The following is a 23,237-nucleotide window of genomic DNA, read 5'->3' on the forward strand; positions in this document are numbered from 1 at the left end:
GAACTTCTCGGGTTACTGTCTGGTTACTAGCGTGTTCAGGCATTCTTCGTCGCCACAGTTGTATCATCGTAATGGTCAGAAACGTTTTCCCTGTTTGCTTCAACTATCAACCATTTGCAAGTTCAAAGGTGCCCGAATTCCATTTAAACTCAAGCCCGGCAAGGGCCATTATTTTCCTGGAGCCGATGTCACACATCTGATGGGTGTGGAAGAGAACTCCCAGGTGTACTTTGTGTTTTCCTCCTTTGCAGGTCAGAAAGATGATTTTCTGAAGTACTTTAGTGCAGTTTATACTGGTTCCATGCAGGTCTGTCCTTAATGCTGAGACTGAGCAACCTTCCTGCAGGATGGGCCAGGTGGCCGGCGGCAGGAGCTTCAGGGCCTTGTTCCTGAACATGGCCGCCACCGACACCACGCCCCCGAGGGCTTGACAGCCAGGGGCTCCTCGTTGGGCGAGCCCGGCCCCAAACAGCACTACCTGTTGCTCCCACACCGGCTCTGGTGAGGTGCCAGGCAGTCAGGTTGGCCCAGGATCTTCTGAGTGCTTGAAACCCTCACTCCCCAGGGCCTCTCTTCACAGGCCTTTCCGCAGCAGGATCCGCAGCAAGGGCCTGCACGCCTTGCTCAAAATGGTTCCGCTTGATGGCAGTGTTGCTCCAGAAATCCAGCCACCCTCTGGAGCTGGGAGCCTCCCTCCGCCCTTTGCGTGTTCAAAAAGGCCAATGGTAGCCAAAAACACCTTCCAAACTCTGCCAGCTGGGTTGGCTCCACTGGAATGTTGGGGAAAGACCTGTGTCCTCTTTCGGGGGCTCTCCTGGGCTGGAAGACCATAGGGAAAAGGGAATCCAGAGGAGCCGTCCAACTCTGGGTCCACGTCCACAGCAGTCTCTGGGACTCTGAGGCGAGTGGCCTGGCCGCTGCCTCCTGGGGAGACTGCGATGTGATGGATTCTGTCACTTTGTTGTTACTGATGTGGGTTAGGATCAGAATTACCTGGATGATTCACGAATTAGGGTTTGGTTGAAAACCCTTGCCACGTGGACTACATCCAGGTTCTAGCCGTGCATCGTAGTGTGTGCTCCTGTCATAAGGGGTCCTTTTGCAATAGGTGTAGACATTGGTCCCCACAGAGCACTCTTACTTAAATGGCTCCGTCCACTTTGGTAACTTGTTTCTAGCTAGGTGACTGAGTGTGCTCAACAAACCCTAGACTTAAGTCATGTGTCCCTTCTGCCAGGACACTCATCCCTCATGGGAATCAATTAAGTGCCGATCGGGAGAACGTTTGTGTATCTGTGCATGCAGGGCTAACAGGTTATTCTTTTCACAAACCTCAGGGCCGGTAGTGTAGGTGAGCAGAAAAGGGCATCGGTATGTTAGACCGCAACCTCAGTCCACAACACTGAGTCTAAATGGTTACAGTGAGTTACATCACAGTGGGTTTGCAGTATAAAGTCCAGACCATCTAGACATTTATGCTGACTTCTCCTAGGGGTAGGTAGTGTGGTTTGATCGGGTGTTTTGGTTTGTTTTCTCTTAATGGGACTTTGTGGTGACTGGTGTGTTTTTTGTTTTGGTTGGTTTCTTATCTCTTTGAAGCTGAATTCATACTGATGGATATGGATCTGCATCTGAGGCAAAGGTATTCAACGGTATTTTCTTTCCTTTTCAGGTCGCGGTTTGCTAAAATAATGAAAGAGAGTGATCAACGGCTCATATGTTGCCTTGGTGTGGAGCCAGCGTTGAGGCACAGACGAAGAGCAGACACTGATTTCAGACGTCTCATAGGTACGTAACACAGCCCTCAGTTGTGCTTTGGTTCCGTTACCCGCTTCTGAACAGTAGGCACCTCTCTCGGGGCGGGTCTCTCACCGAACTTCTCGGGTTACTGTCTGGTTACTAGCGTGTTCAGGCATTCTTCGTCGCCACAGTTGTATCATCGTAATGGTCAGAAACGTTTTCCCTGTTTGCTTCAACTATCAACCATTTGCAAGTTCAAAGGTGCCCGAATTCCATTTAAAATCAAGCCCGGCAAGGGCCATTATTTTCCTGGAGCCGATGTCACACATCTGATGGGTGTGGAAGAGAACTCCCAGGTGTACTTTGTGTTTTCCTCCTTTGCAGGTCAGAAAGATGATTTTCTGAAGTATTTTAGTGCAGTTTATACTGGTTCCATGCAGGTCCGTCCTTAATGCTGAGACTGAGCAAAGGCATGGTTAGTTCAGCAACCTGAGTCCTTCTAAACCTACCAAAGTAGCCTTCCTGCAGGATGGGCCAGGTCGCTGGCGGCAGGAGCTTCAGGGCCTTGTTCCTGAACATGGCCGCCACGGACACCACGCCCCCGAGGGCTTGACAGCCAGGGGCTCCTCGGTGGGCGAGGCTGCCCCAAACATCACTACCTATTGCTCCCACACCAGCTCTGGTGAGGTGTCAGGCAGTCAGGTTCGCCCAGGATCTTCTGAGTGCTCGAAACCCTCACTCCCCAGGGCCTCTCTTCACAGGCCTTTCTGCAGCAGGATCCGCAGGAAGGGCCTGCACGCCTTGCTCAAAATGGTTCCGCTTGATGGCAGTGTTGCTCCAGAAATACCAGCCACCCTCTGGAGCTGGGCGCCTCCCTCCGCCCTTTGCGTGTTCAAAAAGGCCAATGGTAGCCAAAAACACCTTCCAAACTCTGCCAGCTGGGTTGGCTCCACTGGAATGTTGGGGAAAGACCTGTGTCCTCTTTCTGGGGCTCTCCTGGGCTGGAAGACCATAGGGAAAAGGGAATCCAGAGGAGCCGTCCAACTCTGGGTCCACGTCCACAGCAGTCTCTGGGACTCTGAGGCGAGTGGCCTGGCCGCTGCCTCCTGGGGAGACTGCGATGTGATGGATTCTGTCACTTTGTTGTTACTGATGTGGGTTAGGATCAGAATTACCTGGATGATTCACGAATTAGGGTTTGGTTGAAAACCCTTGCCACGTGGACTACATCCAGGTTCTAGCCGTGCATCGTAGTGTGTGCTCCTGTCATAAGGGGTCCTTTTGCAATAGGTGTAGACATTGGTCCCCACAGAGCACTCTTACTTAAATGGCTCCGTCCACTTTGGTAACTTGTTTCTAGCTAGGTGACTGAGTGTGCTCAACAAACCCTAGACTTAAGTCATGTGTCCCTTCTGCCAGGACACTCATCCCTCATGGGAATCAATTAAGTGCCGAGCGGGAGAACGTTTGTGTATCTGTGCATGCAGGGCTAACAGGTTATTCTTTTCACAAACCTCAGGGCCGGTAGTGTAGGTGAGCAGAAAAGGGCATCGGTATGTTAGACCGCAACCTCAGTCCACAACACTGAGTCTAAATGGTTACAGTGAGTTACATCACAGTGGGTTTGCAGTATAAAGTCCAGACCATCTAGACATTTATGCTGACTTCTCCTAGGGGTAGGTAGTGTGGTTTGATCGGGTGTTTTGGTTTGTTTTCTCTTAATGGGACTTTGTGGTGACTGGTGTGTTTTTTGTTTTGGTTGGTTTCTTATCTCTTTGAAGCTGAATTCATACTGAAGGATATGGATCTGCATCTGAGGCAAAGGTATTCAACGGTATTTTCTTTCCTTTTCAGGTCGCGGTTTGCTAAAATAATGAAAGAGAGTGATCAACGGCTCATATGTTGCCTTGGTGTGGAGCCAGCGTTGAGGCACAGACGAAGAGCAGACACTGATTTCAGACGTCTCATAGGTACGTAACACAGCCCTCAGTTGTGCTTTGGTTCCGTTACCCGCTTCTGAACAGTAGGCACCTCTCTCGGGGCGGGTCTCTCACCGAACTTCTCGGGTTACTGTCTGGTTACTAGCGTGTTCAGGCATTCTTCGTCGCCACAGTTGTATCATCGTAATGGTCAGAAACGTTTTCCCTGTTTGCTTCAACTATCAACCATTTGCAAGTTCAAAGGTGCCCGAATTCCATTTAAAATCAAGCCCGGCAAGGGCCATTATTTTCCTGGAGCCGATGTCACACATCTGATGGGTGTGGAAGAGAACTCCCAGGTGTACTTTGTGTTTTCCTCCTTTGCAGGTCAGAAAGATGATTTTCTGAAGTATTTTAGTGCAGTTTATACTGGTTCCATGCAGGTCCGTCCTTAATGCTGAGACTGAGCAAAGGCATGGTTAGTTCAGCAACCTGAGTCCTTCTAAACCTACCAAAGTAGCCTTCCTGCAGGATGGGCCAGGTCGCTGGCGGCAGGAGCTTCAGGGCCTTGTTCCTGAACATGGCCGCCACCGACACCACGCCCCCGAGGGTTGACAGCCAGGGGCTCCTCGGTGGGCGAGGCTGCCCCAAACAGCACTACCTATTGCTCCCACACCAGCTCTGGTGAGGTGTCAGGCAGTCAGGTTCGCCCAGGATCTTCTGAGTGCTCGAAACCCTCACTCCCCAGGGCCTCTCTTCACAGGCCTTTCTGCAGCAGGATCCGCAGGAAGGGCATGCACGCCTTGCTCAAAATGGTTCCGCTTGATGGCAGTGTTGCTCCAGAAATACCAGCCACCCTCTGGAGCTGGGCGCCTCCCTCCGCCCTTTGCGTGTTCAAAAAGGCCAATGGTAGCCAAAAACACCTTCCAAACTCTGCCAGCTGGGTTGGCTCCACTGGAATGTTGGGGAAAGACCTGTGTCCTCTTTCTGGGGCTCTCCTGGGCTGGAAGACCATAGGGAAAAGGGAATCCAGAGGAGCCGTCCAACTCTGGGTCCACGTCCACAGCAGTCTCTGGGACTCTGAGGCGAGTGGCCTGGCCGCTGCCTCCTGGGGCGACCGCGATGTGATGGATTCTGTCACTTTGTTGTTACTGATGTGGGTTAGGATCAGAATTACCTGGATGATTCACGAATTAGGGTTTGGTTGAAAACCCTTGCCACGTGGACTACATCCAGGTTCTAGCCGTGCATCGTAGTGTGTGCTCCTGTCATAAGGGGTCCTTTTGCAATAGGTGTAGACATTGGTCCCCACAGAGCACTCTTACTTAAGTGGCTCCGTCCACTTTGGTAACTTGTTTCTAGCTAGGTGACTGAGTGTGCTCAACAAACCCTAGACTTAAGTCATGTGTCCCTTCTGCCAGGACACTCATCCCTCATGGGAATCAATTAAGTGCCGATCGGGAGAACGTTTGTGTATCTGTGCATGCAGGGCTAACAGGTTATTCTTTTCACAAACCTCAGGGCCGGTAGTGTAGGTGAGCAGAAAAGGGCATCGGTGTGTTAGACCGCAACCTCAGTCCACAACACTGAGTCTAAATGGTTACAGTGAGTTACATCACAGTGGGTTTGCAGTATAAAGTCCAGACCATCTAGACATTTATGCTGACTTCTCCTAGGGGTAGGTAGTGTGGTTTGATCGGGTGTTTTGGTTTGTTTTCTCTTAATGGAACTTTGTGGTGACTGGTGTGTTTTTTGTTTTGGTTGGTTTCTTATCTCTTTGAAGCTGAATTCATACTGAAGGATATGGATCTGCATCTGAGGCAAAGGTATTCAACGGTATTTTCTTTCCTTTTCAGGTCGCGGTTTGCTAAAATAATGAAAGAGAGTGATCAACGGCTCATATGTTGCCTTGGTGTGGAGCCAGCGTTGAGGCACAGACGAAGAGCAGACACTGATTTCAGACGTCTCATAGGTACGTAACACAGCCCTCAGTTGTGCTTTGGTTCCGTTACCCGCTTCTGAACAGTAGGCACCTCTCTTGGGGCGGGTCTCTCACCGAACTTCTCGGGTTACTGTCTGGTTACTAGCGTGTTCAGGCATTCTTCGTCGCCACAGTTGTATCATCGTAATGGTCAGAAACGTTTTCCCTGTTTGCTTCAACTATCAACCATTTGCAAGTTCAAAGGTGCCCGAATTCCATTTAAACTCAAGCCCGGCAAGGGCCATTATTTTCCTGGAGCCGATGTCACACATCTGATGGGTGTGGAAGAGAACTCCCAGGTGTACTTTGTGTTTTCCTCCTTTGCAGGTCAGAAAGATGATTTTCTGAAGTACTTTAGTGCAGTTTATACTGGTTCCATGCAGGTCTGTCCTTAATGCTGAGACTGAGCAACCTTCCTGCAGGATGGGCCAGGTGGCCGGTGGCAGGAGCTTCAGGGCCTTGTTCCTGAACATGGCCGCCACCGACACCACGCCCCCGAGGGCTTGACAGCCAGGGGCTCCTCGTTGGGCGAGCCCGGCCCCAAACAGCACTACCTGTTGCTCCCACACCGGCTCTGGTGAGGTGCCAGGCAGTCAGGTTGGCCCAGGATCTTCTGAGTGCTTGAAACCCTCACTCCCCAGGGCCTCTCTTCACAGGCCTTTCCGCAGCAGGATCCGCAGCAAGGGCCTGCACGCCTTGCTCAAAATGGTTCCGCTTGATGGCAGTGTTGCTCCAGAAATCCAGCCACCCTCTGGAGCTGGGAGCCTCCCTCCGCCCTTTGCGTGTTCAAAAAGGCCCATGGTAGCCAAAAACACCTTCCAAACTCTGCCAGCTGGGTTGGCTCCACTGGAATGTTGGGGAAAGACCTGTGTCCTCTTTCGGGGGCTCTCCTGGGCTGGAAGACCATAGGGAAAAGGGAATCCAGAGGAGCCGTCCAACTCTGGGTCCACGTCCACAGCAGTCTCTGGGACTCTGAGGCGAGTGGCCTGGCCGCTGCCTCCTGGGGAGACCGCGATGTGATGGATTCTGTCACTTTGTTGTTACTGATGTGGGTTAGGATCAGAATTACCTGGATGATTCATGAATTAGGGTTTGGTTGAAAACCCTTGCCACGTGGACTACATCCAGGTTCTAGCCGTGCATCGTAGTGTGTGCTCCTGTCATAAGGGGTCCTTTTGCAATAGGTGTAGACATTGGTCCCCACAGAGCACTCTTACTTAAGTGGCTCCGTCCACTTTGGTAACTTGTTTCTAGCTAGGTGACTGAGTGTGCTCAACAAACCCTAGACTTAAGTCATGTGTCCCTTCTGCCAGGACACTCATCCCTCATGGGAATCAATTAAGTGCCGAGCGGGAGAACGTTTGTGTATCTGTGCATGCAGGGCTAACAGGTTATTCTTTTCACAAACCTCAGGGCCGGTAGTGTAGGTGAGCAGAAAAGGGCATCGGTATGTTAGACCGCAGCCTCAGTCCACAACACTGAGTCTAAATGGTTACAGTGAGTTACATCACAGTGGGTTTGCAGTATAAAGTCCAGAGCATCTAGACATTTATGCTGACTTCTCCTAGGGGTAGGTAGTGTGGTTTGATCGGGTGTTTTGGTTTGTTTTCTCTTAATGGAACTTTGTGGTGACTGGTGTGTTTTTTGTTTTGGTTGGTTTCTTATCTCTTTGAAGCTGAATTCATACGGAAGGATATGGATCTGCATCTGAGGCAAAGGTATTCAACGGTATTTTCTTTCCTTTTCAGGTCGCGGTTTGCTAAAATAATGAAAGAGAGTGATCAACGGCTCATATGTTGCCTTGGTGTGGAGCCAGCGTTGAGGCACAGACGAAGAGCAGACACTGATTTCAGACGTCTCATAGGTACGTAACACAGCCCTCAGTTGTGCTTTGGTTCCGTTACCCGCTTCTGAACAGTAGGCACCTCTCTCGGGGCGGGTCTCTCACCGAACTTCTCGGGTTACTGTCTGGTTACTAGCGTGTTCAGGCATTCTTCGTCGCCACAGTTGTATCATCGTAATGGTCAGAAACGTTTTCCCTGTTTGCTTCAACTATCAACCATTTGCAAGTTCAAAGGTGCCCGAATTCCATTTAAACTCAAGCCCGGCAAGGGCCATTATTTTCCTGGAGCCGATGTCACACATCTGATGGGTGTGGAAGAGAACTCCCAGGTGTACTTTGTGTTTTCCTCCTTTGCAGGTCAGAAAGATGATTTTCTGAAGTATTTTAGTGCAGTTTATACTGGTTCCATGGAGGTCTGTCCTTAATGCTGAGACTGAGCAACCTTCCTGCACGATGGGCCAGGTGGCCGGTGGCAGGAGCTTCAGGGCCTTGTTCCTGAACATGGCCGCCACTGACACCACGCCCCCGAGGGCTTGACAGCCAGGGGCTCCTCGGTGGGCGAGGCCGGCCCCAAACAGCACTACCTGTTGCTCCCACACCAGCTCTGGTGAGGTGTCAGGCAGTCAGGTTCGCCCAGGATCTTCTGAGTGCTCGAAACCCTCACTCCCCAGGGCCTCTCTTCACAGGCCTTTCTGCAGCAGGATCCGCAGGAAGGGCCTGCACGCCTTGCTCAAAATGGTTCCGCTTGATGGCAGTGTTGCTCCAGAAATGCCAGCCACCCTCTGGAGCTGGGCGCCTCCCTCCGCCCTTTGCGTGTTCAAAAAGGCCAATGGTAGCCAAAAACACCTTCCAAACTCTGCCAGCTGGGTTGGCTCCACTGGAATGTTGGGGAAAGACCTGTGTCCTCTTTCTGGGGCTCTCCTGGGCTGGAAGACCATAGGGAAAAGGGAATCCAGAGGAGCCGTCCAACTCTGGGACCACGTCCACAGCAGTCTCTGGGACTCTGAGGCGAGTGGCCTGGCCGCTGCCTCCTGGGGCGACCGTGATGTGATGGATTCTGTCACTTTGTTGTTACTGATGTGGGTTAGGATCAGAATTACCTGGATGATTCACGAATTAGGGTTTGGTTGAAAACCCTTGCCACGTGGACTACATCCAGGTTCTAGCCGTGCATCGTAGTGTGTGCTCCTGTCATAAGGGGTCCTTTTGCAATAGGTGTAGACATTGGTCCCCACAGAGCACTCTTACTTAAGTGGCTCCGTCCACTTTGGTAACTTGTTTCTAGCTAGGTGACTGAGTGTGCTCAACAAACCCTAGACTTAAGTCATGTGTCCCTTCTGCCAGGACACTCATCCCTCATGGGAATCAATTAAGTGCCGAGCGGGAGAACGTTTGTGTATCTGTGCATGCAGGGCTAACATGTTATTCTTTTCACAAACCTCAGGGCCGGTAGTGTAGGTGAGCAGAAAAGGGCATCGGTGTGTTAGACCGCAGCCTCAGTCCACAACACTGAGTCTAAATGGTTACAGTGAGTTACATCACAGTGGGTTTGCAGTATAAACTCCAGACCATCTAGACATTTATGCTGACTTCTCCTAGGGGTAGGTAGCATGGTTTGATCGGGTGTTTTGGTTTGTTTTCTCTTAATGGAACTTTGTGGTGACTGGTGTGTTTTTTGTTTTGGTTGGTTTCTTATCTCTTTGAAGCTGAATTCATACTGAAGGATATGGATCTGCATCTGAGGCAAAGGTATTCAACGGTATTTTCTTTCCTTTTCAGGTCGCGGTTTGCTAAAATAATGAAAGAGAGTGATCAACGGCTCATATGTTGCCTTGGTGTGGAGCCAGCGTTAAGGCACAGACGAAGAGCAGACACTGATTTCAGACGTCTCATAGGTACGTAACACAGCCCTCAGTTGTGCTTTGGTTCCGTTACCCGCTTCTGAACAGTAGGCACCTCTCTTGGGGCGGGTCTCTCACCGAACTTCTCGGGTTACTGTCTGGTTACTAGCGTGTTCAGGCATTCTTCGTCGCCACAGTTGTATCATCGTAATGGTCAGAAACGTTTTCCCTGTTTGCTTCAACTATCAACCATTTGCAAGTTCAAAGGTGCCCGAATTCCATTTAAACTCAAGCCCGGCAAGGGCCATTATTTTCCTGGAGCCGATGTCACACATCTGATGGGTGTGGAAGAGAACTCCCAGGTGTACTTTGTGTTTTCCTCCTTTGCAGGTCAGAAAGATGATTTTCTGAAGTATTTTAGTGCAGTTTATACTGGTTCCATGGAGGTCTGTCCTTAATGCTGAGACTGAGCAACCTTCCTGCACGATGGGCCAGGTGGCCGGTGGCAGGAGCTTCAGGGCCTTGTTCCTGAACATGGCCGCCACCGACACCACGCCCCCGAGGGCTTGACAGCCAGGGGCTCCTCGGTGGGCGAGGCCGGCCCCAAACAGCACTACCTGTTGCTCCCACACCAGCTCTGGTGAGGTGTCAGGCAGTCAGGTTCGCCCAGGATCTTCTGAGTGCTCGAAACCCTCACTCCCCAGGGCCTCTCTTCACAGGCCTTTCTGCAGCAGGATCCGTAGGAAGGGCCTGCACGCCTTGCTCAAAATGGTTCCGCTTGATGGCAGTGTTGCTCCAGAAATGCCAGCCACCCTCTGGAGCTGGGCGCCTCCCTCCGCCCTTTGCGTGTTCAAAAAGGCCAATGGTAGCCAAAAACACCTTCCAAACTCTGCCAGCTGGGTTGGCTCCACTGGAATGTTGGGGAAAGACCTGTGTCCTCTTTCTGGGGCTCTCCTGGGCTGGAAGACCATAGGGAAAAGGGAATCCAGAGGAGCCGTCCAACTCTGGGTCCACGTCCACAGCAGTCTCTGGGACTCTGAGGCGAGTGGCCTGGCCGCTGCCTCCTGGGGAGACCGCGATGTGATGGATTCTGTCACTTTGTTGTTACTGATGTGGGTTAGGATCAGAATTACCTGGATGATTCACGAATTAGGGTTTGGTTGAAAACCCTTGCCACGTGGACTACATCCAGGTTCTAGCCGTGCATCGTAGTGTGTGCTCCTGTCATAAGGGGTCCTTTTGCAATAGGTGTAGACATTGGTCCCCACAGAGCACTCTTACTTAAGTGGCTCCGTCCACTTTGGTAACTTGTTTCTAGCTAGGTGACTGAGTGTGCTCAACAAACCCTAGACTTAAGTCATGTGTCCCTTCTGCCAGGACACTCATCCCTCATGGGAATCAATTAAGTGCCGAGCGGGAGAACGTTTGTGTATCTGTGCATGCAGGGCTAACAGGTTATTCTTTTCACAAACCTCAGGGCCGGTAGTGTAGGTGAGCAGAAAAGGGCATCGGTATGTTAGACCGCAGCCTCAGTCCACAACACTGAGTCTAAATGGTTACAGTGAGTTACATCACAGTGGGTTTGCAGTATAAAGTCCAGACCATCTAGACATTTACGCTGACTTCTCCTAGGGGTAGGTAGTGTGGTTTGATCGGGTGTTTTGGTTTGTTTTCTCTTAATGGAACTTTGTGGTGACTGGTGTGTTTTTTGTTTTGGTTGGTTTCTTATCTCTTTGAAGCTGAATTCATACTGAAGGATATGGATCTGCATCTGAGGCAAAGGTATTCAACGGTATTTTCTTTCCTTTTCAGGTCGCGGTTTGCTAAAATAATGAAAGAGAGTGATCAACGGCTCATATGTTGCCTTGGTGTGGAGCCAGCGTTGAGGCACAGACGAAGAGCAGACACTGATTTCAGACGTCTCATAGGTACGTAACACAGCCCTCAGTTGTGCTTTGGTTCCGTTACCCGCTTCTGAACAGTAGGCACCTCTCTTGGGGCGGGTCTCTCACCGAACTTCTCGGGTTACTGTCTGGTTACTAGCGTGTTCAGGCATTCTTCGTCGCCACAGTTGTATCATCGTAATGGTCAGAAACGTTTTCCCTGTTTGCTTCAACTATCAACCATTTGCAAGTTCAAAGGTGCCCGAATTCCATTTAAACTCAAGCCCGGCAAGGGCCATTATTTTCCTGGAGCCGATGTCACACATCTGATGGGTGTGGAAGAGAACTCCCAGGTGTACTTTGTGTTTTCCTCCTTTGCAGGTCAGAAAGATGATTTTCTGAAGTACTTTAGTGCAGTTTATACTGGTTCCATGCAGGTCTGTCCTTAATGCTGAGACTGAGCAACCTTCCTGCAGGATGGGCCAGGTGGCCGGTGGCAGGAGCTTCAGGGCCTTGTTCCTGAACATGGCCGCCACCGACACCACGCCCCCGAGGGCTTGACAGCCAGGGGCTCCTCGGTGGGCGAGGCCGGCCCCAAACAGCACTACCTGTTGCTCCCACACCAGCTCTGGTGAGGTGTCAGGCAGTCAGGTTCGCCCAGGATCTTCTGAGTGCTCGAAACCCTCACTCCCCAGGGCCTCTCTTCACAGGCCTTTCTGCAGCAGGATCCGCAGGAAGGGCCTGCACGCCTTGCTCAAAATGGTTCCGCTTGATGGCAGTGTTGCTCCAGAAATGCCAGCCACCCTCTGGAGCTGGGCGCCTCCCTCCGCCCTTTGCGTGTTCAAAAAGGCCAATGGTAGCCAAAAACACCTTCCAAACTCTGCCAGCTGGGTTGGCTCCACTGGAATGTTGGGGAAAGACCTGTGTCCTCTTTCTGGGGCTCTCCTGGGCTGGAAGACCATAGGGAAAAGGGAATCCAGAGGAGCCGTCCAACTCTGGGACCACGTCCACAGCAGTCTCTGGGACTCTGAGGCGAGTGGCCTGGCCGCTGCCTCCTGGGGCGACCGTGATGTGATGGATTCTGTCACTTTGTTGTTACTGATGTGGGTTAGGATCAGAATTACCTGGATGATTCACGAATTAGGGTTTGGTTGAAAACCCTTGCCACGTGGACTACATCCAGGTTCTAGCCGTGCATCGTAGTGTGTGCTCCTGTCATAAGGGGTCCTTTTGCAATAGGTGTAGACATTGGTCCCCACAGAGCACTCTTACTTAAGTGGCTCCGTCCACTTTGGTAACTTGTTTCTAGCTAGGTGACTGAGTGTGCTCAACAAACCCTAGACTTAAGTCATGTGTCCCTTCTGCCAGGACACTCATCCCTCATGGGAATCAATTAAGTGCCGAGCGGGAGAACGTTTGTGTATCTGTGCATGCAGGGCTAACATGTTATTCTTTTCACAAACCTCAGGGCCGGTAGTGTAGGTGAGCAGAAAAGGGCATCGGTGTGTTAGACCGCAGCCTCAGTCCACAACACTGAGTCTAAATGGTTACAGTGAGTTACATCACAGTGGGTTTGCAGTATAAACTCCAGACCATCTAGACATTTATGCTGACTTCTCCTAGGGGTAGGTAGCATGGTTTGATCGGGTGTTTTGGTTTGTTTTCTCTTAATGGAACTTTGTGGTGACTGGTGTGTTTTTTGTTTTGGTTGGTTTCTTATCTCTTTGAAGCTGAATTCATACTGAAGGATATGGATCTGCATCTGAGGCAAAGGTATTCAACGGTATTTTCTTTCCTTTTCAGGTCGCGGTTTGCTAAAATAATGAAAGAGAGTGATCAACGGCTCATATGTTGCCTTGGTGTGGAGCCAGCGTTAAGGCACAGACGAAGAGCAGACACTGATTTCAGACGTCTCATAGGTACGTAACACAGCCCTCAGTTGTGCTTTGGTTCCGTTACCCGCTTCTGAACAGTAGGCACCTCTCTTGGGGCGGGTCTCTCACCGAACTTCTCGGGTTACTGTCTGGTTACTAGCGTGTTCAGGCATTCTTCGTCGCCACAGTTGTATCATCGTAATGGTCAGAAACGTTTTCCCTGTTTGCTTCAACTATCAACCATTTGCAAGTTCAAAGGTGCCCGAATTCCATTTAAACTCAAGCCCGGCAAGGGCCATTATTTTCCTGGAGCCGATGTCACACATCTGATGGGTGTGGAAGAGAACTCCCAGGTGTACTTTGTGTTTTCCTCCTTTGCAGGTCAGAAAGATGATTTTCTGAAGTATTTTAGTGCAGTTTATACTGGTTCCATGGAGGTCTGTCCTTAATGCTGAGACTGAGCAACCTTCCTGCACGATGGGCCAGGTGGCCGGTGGCAGGAGCTTCAGGGCCTTGTTCCTGAACATGGCCGCCACCGACACCACGCCCCCGAGGGCTTGACAGCCAGGGGCTCCTCGGTGGGCGAGGCCGGCCCCAAACAGCACTACCTGTTGCTCCCACACCAGCTCTGGTGAGGTGTCAGGCAGTCAGGTTCGCCCAGGATCTTCTGAGTGCTCGAAACCCTCACTCCCCAGGGCCTCTCTTCACAGGCCTTTCTGCAGCAGGATCCGTAGGAAGGGCCTGCACGCCTTGCTCAAAATGGTTCCGCTTGATGGCAGTGTTGCTCCAGAAATGCCAGCCACCCTCTGGAGCTGGGCGCCTCCCTCCGCCCTTTGCGTGTTCAAAAAGGCCAATGGTAGCCAAAAACACCTTCCAAACTCTGCCAGCTGGGTTGGCTCCACTGGAATGTTGGGGAAAGACCTGTGTCCTCTTTCTGGGGCTCTCCTGGGCTGGAAGACCATAGGGAAAAGGGAATCCAGAGGAGCCGTCCAACTCTGGGTCCACGTCCACAGCAGTCTCTGGGACTCTGAGGCGAGTGGCCTGGCCGCTGCCTCCTGGGGAGACCGCGATGTGATGGATTCTGTCACTTTGTTGTTACTGATGTGGGTTAGGATCAGAATTACCTGGATGATTCACGAATTAGGGTTTGGTTGAAAACCCTTGCCACGTGGACTACATCCAGGTTCTAGCCGTGCATCGTAGTGTGTGCTCCTGTCATAAGGGGTCCTTTTGCAATAGGTGTAGACATTGGTCCCCACAGAGCACTCTTACTTAAGTGGCTCCGTCCACTTTGGTAACTTGTTTCTAGCTAGGTGACTGAGTGTGCTCAACAAACCCTAGACTTAAGTCATGTGTCCCTTCTGCCAGGACACTCATCCCTCATGGGAATCAATTAAGTGCCGAGCGGGAGAACGTTTGTGTATCTGTGCATGCAGGGCTAACAGGTTATTCTTTTCACAAACCTCAGGGCCGGTAGTGTAGGTGAGCAGAAAAGGGCATCGGTATGTTAGACCGCAGCCTCAGTCCACAACACTGAGTCTAAATGGTTACAGTGAGTTACATCACAGTGGGTTTGCAGTATAAAGTCCAGACCATCTAGACATTTACGCTGACTTCTCCTAGGGGTAGGTAGTGTGGTTTGATCGGGTGTTTTGGTTTGTTTTCTCTTAATGGAACTTTGTGGTGACTGGTGTGTTTTTTGTTTTGGTTGGTTTCTTATCTCTTTGAAGCTGAATTCATACTGAAGGATATGGATCTGCATCTGAGGCAAAGGTATTCAACGGTATTTTCTTTCCTTTTCAGGTCGCGGTTTGCTAAAATAATGAAAGAGAGTGATCAACGGCTCATATGTTGCCTTGGTGTGGAGCCAGCGTTGAGGCACAGACGAAGAGCAGACACTGATTTCAGACGTCTCATAGGTACGTAACACAGCCCTCAGTTGTGCTTTGGTTCCGTTACCCGCTTCTGAACAGTAGGCACCTCTCTTGGGGCGGGTCTCTCACCGAACTTCTCGGGTTACTGTCTGGTTACTAGCGTGTTCAGGCATTCTTCGTCGCCACAGTTGTATCATCGTAATGGTCAGAAACGTTTTCCCTGTTTGCTTCAACTATCAACCATTTGCAAGTTCAAAGGTGCCCGAATTCCATTTAAACTCAAGCCCGGCAAGGGCCATTATTTTCCTGGAGCCGATGTCACACATCTGATGGGTGTGGAAGAGAACTCCCAGGTGTACTTTGTGTTTTCCTCCTTTGCAGGTCAGAAAGATGATTTTCTGAAGTACTTTAGTGCAGTTTATACTGGTTCCATGCAGGTCTGTCCTTAATGCTGAGACTGAGCAACCTTCCTGCAGGATGGGCCAGGTGGCCGGTGGCAGGAGCTTCAGGGCCTTGTTCCTGAACATGGCCGCCACCGACACCACGCCCCCGAGGGCTTGACAGCCAGGGGCTCCTCGTTGGGCGAGCCCGGCCCCAAACAGCACTACCTGTTGCTCCCACACCGGCTCTGGTGAGGTGCCAGGCAGTCAGGTTGGCCCAGGATCTTCTGAGTGCTTGAAACCCTCACTCCCCAGGGCCTCTCTTCACAGGCCTTTCCGCAGCAGGATCCGCAGCAAGGGCCTGCACGCCTTGCTCAAAATGGTTCCGCTTGATGGCAGTGTTGCTCCAGAAATCCAGCCACCCTCTGGAGCTGGGAGCCTCCCTCCGCCCTTTGCGTGTTCAAAAAGGCCAATGGTAGCCAAAAACACCTTCCAAACTCTGCCAGCTGGGTTGGCTCCACTGGAATGTTGGGGAAAGACCTGTGTCCTCTTTCGGGGGCTCTCCTGGGCTGGAAGACCATAGGGAAAAGGGAATCCAGAGGAGCCGTCCAACTCTGGGTCCACGTCCACAGCAGTCTCTGGGACTCTGAGGCGAGTGGCCTGGCCGCTGCCTCCTGGGGAGACTGCGATGTGATGGATTCTGTCACTTTGTTGTTACTGATGTGGGTTAGGATCAGAATTACCTGGATGATTCACGAATTAGGGTTTGGTTGAAAACCCTTGCCACGTGGACTACATCCAGGTTCTAGCCGTGCATCGTAGTGTGTGCTCCTGTCATAAGGGGTCCTTTTGCAATAGGTGTAGACATTGGTCCCCACAGAGCACTCTTACTTAAATGGCTCCGTCCACTTTGGTAACTTGTTTCTAGCTAGGTGACTGAGTGTGCTCAACAAACCCTAGACTTAAGTCATGTGTCCCTTCTGCCAGGACACTCATCCCTCATGGGAATCAATTAAGTGCCGAGCGGGAGAACGTTTGTGTATCTGTGCATGCAGGGCTAACAGGTTATTCTTTTCACAAACCTCAGGGCCGGTAGTGTAGGTGAGCAGAAAAGGGCATCGGTATGTTAGACCGCAACCTCAGTCCACAACACTGAGTCTAAATGGTTACAGTGAGTTACATCACAGTGGGTTTGCAGTATAAAGTCCAGACCATCTAGACATTTATGCTGACTTCTCCTAGGGGTAGGTAGTGTGGTTTGATCGGGTGTTTTGGTTTGTTTTCTCTTAATGGGACTTTGTGGTGACTGGTGTGTTTTTTGTTTTGGTTGGTTTCTTATCTCTTTGAAGCTGAATTCATACTGATGGATATGGATCTGCATCTGAGGCAAAGGTATTCAACGGTATTTTCTTTCCTTTTCAGGTCGCGGTTTGCTAAAATAATGAAAGAGAGTGATCAACGGCTCATATGTTGCCTTGGTGTGGAGCCAGCGTTGAGGCACAGACGAAGAGCAGACACTGATTTCAGACGTCTCATAGGTACGTAACACAGCCCTCAGTTGTGCTTTGGTTCCGTTACCCGCTTCTGAACAGTAGGCACCTCTCTCGGGGCGGGTCTCTCACCGAACTTCTCGGGTTACTGTCTGGTTACTAGCGTGTTCAGGCATTCTTCGTCGCCACAGTTGTATCATCGTAATGGTCAGAAACGTTTTCCCTGTTTGCTTCAACTATCAACCATTTGCAAGTTCAAAGGTGCCCGAATTCCATTTAAACTCAAGCCCGGCAAGGGCCATTATTTTCCTGGAGCCGATGTCACACATCTGATGGGTGTGGAAGAGAACTCCCAGGTGTACTTTGTGTTTTCCTCCTTTGCAGGTCAGAAAGATGATTTTCTGAAGTACTTTAGTGCAGTTTATACTGGTTCCATGCAGGTCCGTCCTTAATGCTGAGACTGAGCAAAGGCATGGTTAGTTCAGCAACCTGAGTCCTTCTAAACCTACCAAAGTAGCCTTCCTGCAGGATGGGCCAGGTCGCTGGCGGCAGGAGCTTCAGGGCCTTGTTCCTGAACATGGCCGCCACCGACACCACGCCCCCGAGGGCTTGACAGCCAGGGGCTCCTCGGTGGGCGAGGCTGCCCCAAACAGCACTACCTATTGCTCCCACACCAGCTCTGGTGAGGTGTCAGGCAGTCAGGTTCGCCCAGGATCTTCTGAGTGCTCGAAACCCTCACTCCCCAGGGCCTCTCTTCACAGGCCTTTCTGCAGCAGGATCCGCAGGAAGGGCCTGCACGCCTTGCTCAAAATGGTTCCGCTTGATGGCAGTGTTGCTCCAGAAATACCAGCCACCCTCTGGAGCTGGGCGCCTCCCTCCGCCCTTTGCGTGTTCAAAAAGGCCAATGGTAGCCAAAAACACCTTCCAAACTCTGCCAGCTGGGTTGGCTCCACTGGAATGTTGGGGAAAGACCTGTGTCCTCTTTCTGGGGCTCTCCTGGGCTGGAAGACCATAGGGAAAAGGGAATCCAGAGGAGCCGTCCAACTCTGGGTCCACGTCCACAGCAGTCTCTGGGACTCTGAGGCGAGTGGCCTGGCCGCTGCCTCCTGGGGAGACCGCGATGTGATGGATTCTGTCACTTTGTTGTTACTGATGTGGGTTAGGATCAGAATTACCTGGATGATTCACGAATTAGGGTTTGGTTGAAAACCCTTGCCACGTGGACTACATCCAGGTTCTAGCCGTGCATCGTAGTGTGTGCTCCTGTCATAAGGGGTCCTTTTGCAATAGGTGTAGACATTGGTCCCCACAGAGCACTCTTACTTAAATGGCTCCGTCCACTTTGGTAACTTGTTTCTAGCTAGGTGACTGAGTGTGCTCAACAAACCCTAGACTTAAGTCATGTGTCCCTTCTGCCAGGACACTCATCCCTCATGGGAATCAATTAAGTGCCGAGCGGGAGAACGTTTGTGTATCTGTGCATGCAGGGCTAACAGGTTATTCTTTTCACAAACCTCAGGGCCGGTAGTGTAGGTGAGCAGAAAAGGGCATCGGTATGTTAGACCGCAACCTCAGTCCACAACACTGAGTCTAAATGGTTACAGTGAGTTACATCACAGTGGGTTTGCAGTATAAAGTCCAGACCATCTAGACATTTATGCTGACTTCTCCTAGGGGTAGGTAGTGTGGTTTGATCGGGTGTTTTGGTTTGTTTTCTCTTAATGGGACTTTGTGGTGACTGGTGTGTTTTTTGTTTTGGTTGGTTTCTTATCTCTTTGAAGCTGAATTCATACTGAAGGATATGGATCTGCATCTGAGGCAAAGGTATTCAACGGTATTTTCTTTCCTTTTCAGGTCGCGGTTTGCTAAAATAATGAAAGAGAGTGATCAACGGCTCATATGTTGCCTTGGTGTGGAGCCAGCGTTGAGGCACAGACGAAGAGCAGACACTGATTTCAGACGTCTCATAGGTACGTAACACAGCCCTCAGTTGTGCTTTGGTTCCGTTACCCGCTTCTGAACAGTAGGCACCTCTCTCGGGGCGGGTCTCTCACCGAACTTCTCGGGTTACTGTCTGGTTACTAGCGTGTTCAGGCATTCTTCGTCGCCACAGTTGTATCATCGTAATGGTCAGAAACGTTTTCCCTGTTTGCTTCAACTATCAACCATTTGCAAGTTCAAAGGTGCCCGAATTCCATTTAAAATCAAGCCCGGCAAGGGCCATTATTTTCCTGGAGCCGATGTCACACATCTGATGGGTGTGGAAGAGAACTCCCAGGTGTACTTTGTGTTTTCCTCCTTTGCAGGTCAGAAAGATGATTTTCTGAAGTATTTTAGTGCAGTTTATACTGGTTCCATGGAGGTCTGTCCTTAATGCTGAGACTGAGCAACCTTCCTGCACGATGGGCCAGGTGGCCGGTGGCAGGAGCTTCAGGGCCTTGTTCCTGAACATGGCCGCCACCGACACCACGCCCCCGAGGGCTTGACAGCCAGGGGCTCCTCGGTGGGCGAGGCCGGCCCCAAACAGCACTACCTGTTGCTCCCACACCAGCTCTGGTGAGGTGTCAGGCAGTCAGGTTCGCCCAGGATCTTCTGAGTGCTCGAAACCCTCACTCCCCAGGGCCTCTCTTCACAGGCCTTTCTGCAGCAGGATCCGTAGGAAGGGCCTGCACGCCTTGCTCAAAATGGTTCCGCTTGATGGCAGTGTTGCTCCAGAAATGCCAGCCACCCTCTGGAGCTGGGCGCCTCCCTCCGCCCTTTGCGTGTTCAAAAAGGCCAATGGTAGCCAAAAACACCTTCCAAACTCTGCCAGCTGGGTTGGCTCCACTGGAATGTTGGGGAAAGACCTGTGTCCTCTTTCTGGGGCTCTCCTGGGCTGGAAGACCATAGGGAAAAGGGAATCCAGAGGAGCCGTCCAACTCTGGGTCCACGTCCACAGCAGTCTCTGGGACTCTGAGGCGAGTGGCCTGGCCGCTGCCTCCTGGGGAGACCGCGATGTGATGGATTCTGTCACTTTGTTGTTACTGATGTGGGTTAGGATCAGAATTACCTGGATGATTCACGAATTAGGGTTTGGTTGAAAACCCTTGCCACGTGGACTACATCCAGGTTCTAGCCGTGCATCGTAGTGTGTGCTCCTGTCATAAGGGGTCCTTTTGCAATAGGTGTAGACATTGGTCCCCACAGAGCACTCTTACTTAAGTGGCTCCGTCCACTTTGGTAACTTGTTTCTAGCTAGGTGACTGAGTGTGCTCAACAAACCCTAGACTTAAGTCATGTGTCCCTTCTGCCAGGACACTCATCCCTCATGGGAATCAATTAAGTGCCGAGCGGGAGAACGTTTGTGTATCTGTGCATGCAGGGCTAACAGGTTATTCTTTTCACAAACCTCAGGGCCGGTAGTGTAGGTGAGCAGAAAAGGGCATCGGTATGTTAGACCGCAGCCTCAGTCCACAACACTGAGTCTAAATGGTTACAGTGAGTTACATCACAGTGGGTTTGCAGTATAAAGTCCAGACCATCTAGACATTTACGCTGACTTCTCCTAGGGGTAGGTAGTGTGGTTTGATCGGGTGTTTTGGTTTGTTTTCTCTTAATGGAACTTTGTGGTGACTGGTGTGTTTTTTGTTTTGGTTGGTTTCTTATCTCTTTGAAGCTGAATTCATACTGAAGGATATGGATCTGCATCTGAGGCAAAGGTATTCAACGGTATTTTCTTTCCTTTTCAGGTCGCGGTTTGCTAAAATAATGAAAGAGAGTGATCAACGGCTCATATGTTGCCTTGGTGTGGAGCCAGCGTTGAGGCACAGACGAAGAGCAGACACTGATTTCAGACGTCTCATAGGTACGTAACACAGCCCTCAGTTGTGCTTTGGTTCCGTTACCCGCTTCTGAACAGTAGGCACCTCTCTTGGGGCGGGTCTCTCACCGAACTTCTCGGGTTACTGTCTGGTTACTAGCGTGTTCAGGCATTCTTCGTCGCCACAGTTGTATCATCGTAATGGTCAGAAACGTTTTCCCTGTTTGCTTCAACTATCAACCATTTGCAAGTTCAAAGGTGCCCGAATTCCATTTAAACTCAAGCCCGGCAAGGGCCATTATTTTCCTGGAGCCGATGTCACACATCTGATGGGTGTGGAAGAGAACTCCCAGGTGTACTTTGTGTTTTCCTCCTTTGCAGGTCAGAAAGATGATTTTCTGAAGTACTTTAGTGCAGTTTATACTGGTTCCATGCAGGTCTGTCCTTAATGCTGAGACTGAGCAACCTTCCTGCAGGATGGGCCAGGTGGCCGGTGGCAGGAGCTTCAGGGCCTTGTTCCTGAACATGGCCGCCACCGACACCACGCCCCCGAGGGCTTGACAGCCAGGGGCTCCTCGTTGGGCGAGCCCGGCCCCAAACAGCACTACCTGTTGCTCCCACACCGGCTCTGGTGAGGTGCCAGGCAGTCAGGTTGGCCCAGGATCTTCTGAGTGCTTGAAACCCTCACTCCCCAGGGCCTCTCTTCACAGGCCTTTCCGCAGCAGGATCCGCAGCAAGGGCCTGCACGCCTTGCTCAAAATGGTTCCGCTTGATGGCAGTGTTGCTCCAGAAATCCAGCCACCCTCTGGAGCTGGGAGCCTCCCTCCGCCCTTTGCGTGTTCAAAAAGGCCAATGGTAGCCAAAAACACCTTCCAAACTCTGCCAGCTGGGTTGGCTCCACTGGAATGTTGGGGAAAGACCTGTGTCCTCTTTCGGGGGCTCTCCTGGGCTGGAAGACCATAGGGAAAAGGGAATCCAGAGGAGCCGTCCAACTCTGGGTCCACGTCCACAGCAGTCTCTGGGACTCTGAGGCGAGTGGCCTGGCCGCTGCCTCCTGGGGAGACTGCGATGTGATGGATTCTGTCACTTTGTTGTTACTGATGTGGGTTAGGATCAGAATTACCTGGATGATTCACGAATTAGGGTTTGGTTGAAAACCCTTGCCACGTGGACTACATCCAGGTTCTAGCCGTGCATCGTAGTGTGTGCTCCTGTCATAAGGGGTCCTTTTGCAATAGGTGTAGACATTGGTCCCCACAGAGCACTCTTACTTAAATGGCTCCGTCCACTTTGGTAACTTGTTTCTAGCTAGGTGACTGAGTGTGCTCAACAAACCCTAGACTTAAGTCATGTGTCCCTTCTGCCAGGACACTCATCCCTCATGGGAATCAATTAAGTGCCGAGCGGGAGAACGTTTGTGTATCTGTGCATGCAGGGCTAACAGGTTATTCTTTTCACAAACCTCAGGGCCGGTAGTGTAGGTGAGCAGAAAAGGGCATCGGTATGTTAGACCGCAACCTCAGTCCACAACACTGAGTCTAAATGGTTACAGTGAGTTACATCACAGTGGGTTTGCAGTATAAAGTCCAGACCATCTAGACATTTATGCTGACTTCTCCTAGGGGTAGGTAGTGTGGTTTGATCGGGTGTTTTGGTTTGTTTTCTCTTAATGGGACTTTGTGGTGACTGGTGTGTTTTTTGTTTTGGTTGGTTTCTTATCTCTTTGAAGCTGAATTCATACTGATGGATATGGATCTGCATCTGAGGCAAAGGTATTCAACGGTATTTTCTTTCCTTTTCAGGTCGCGGTTTGCTAAAATAATGAAAGAGAGTGATCAACGGCTCATATGTTGCCTTGGTGTGGAGCCAGCGTTGAGGCACAGACGAAGAGCAGACACTGATTTCAGACGTCTCATAGGTACGTAACACAGCCCTCAGTTGTGCTTTGGTTCCGTTACCCGCTTCTGAACAGTAGGCACCTCTCTCGGGGCGGGTCTCTCACCGAACTTCTCGGGTTACTGTCTGGTTACTAGCGTGTTCAGGCATTCTTCGTCGCCACAGTTGTATCATCGTAATGGTCAGAAACGTTTTCCCTGTTTGCTTCAACTATCAACCATTTGCAAGTTCAAAGGTGCCCGAATTCCATTTAAACTCAAGCCCGGCAAGGGCCATTATTTTCCTGGAGCCGATGTCACACATCTGATGGGTGTGGAAGAGAACTCCCAGGTGTACTTTGTGTTTTCCTCCTTTGCAGGTCAGAAAGATGATTTTCTGAAGTACTTTAGTGCAGTTTATACTGGTTCCATGCAGGTCTGTCCTTAATGCTGAGACTGAGCAACCTTCCTGCAGGATGGGCCAGGTGGCCGGTGGCAGGAGCTTCAGGGCCTTGTTCCTGAACATGGCCGCCACCGACACCACGCCCCCGAGGGCTTGACAGCCGGGGCTCCTCGTTGGGCGAGCCCGGCCCCAAACAGCACTACCTGTTGCTCCCACACCGGCTCTGGTGAGGTGCCAGGCAGTCAGGTTGGCCCAGGATCTTCTGAGTGCTTGAAACCCTCACTCCCCAGGGCCTCTCTTCACAGGCCTTTCCGCAGCAGGATCCGCAGCAAGGGC

The 23,237-nt window shown here is 51.1% G+C and overlaps 1 long non-coding RNA gene across 1 annotated transcript in view; it reads left to right on the forward strand.

Annotated features, from left to right (window-relative positions):
* The window catches only part of LOC145536425 (uncharacterized), a 325,058-nt gene that overhangs the window by 242,290 nt on the left and 59,531 nt on the right, over nt 1-23,237 (forward strand). The window contains exons 128-139 of the long non-coding RNA XR_014075840.1: nt 1,673-1,788; nt 3,595-3,710; nt 5,516-5,631; nt 7,389-7,504; nt 9,263-9,378; nt 11,137-11,252; nt 13,011-13,126; nt 14,885-15,000; nt 16,758-16,873; nt 18,680-18,795; nt 20,554-20,669; nt 22,427-22,542. This is a non-coding gene — a long non-coding RNA (uncharacterized LOC145536425). The remainder of the gene's footprint in view (nt 1-1,672; nt 1,789-3,594; nt 3,711-5,515; nt 5,632-7,388; nt 7,505-9,262; nt 9,379-11,136; nt 11,253-13,010; nt 13,127-14,884; nt 15,001-16,757; nt 16,874-18,679; nt 18,796-20,553; nt 20,670-22,426; nt 22,543-23,237) is intronic.

The sequence above is a fragment of the Giraffa tippelskirchi genome, chromosome X (genome assembly GCF_054371585.1).
Source record: "Giraffa tippelskirchi isolate mGirTip1 chromosome X, T2T-mGirTip1v1.2.pri, whole genome shotgun sequence".
Taxonomy (NCBI): Eukaryota; Metazoa; Chordata; class Mammalia; order Artiodactyla; family Giraffidae; genus Giraffa; species Giraffa tippelskirchi.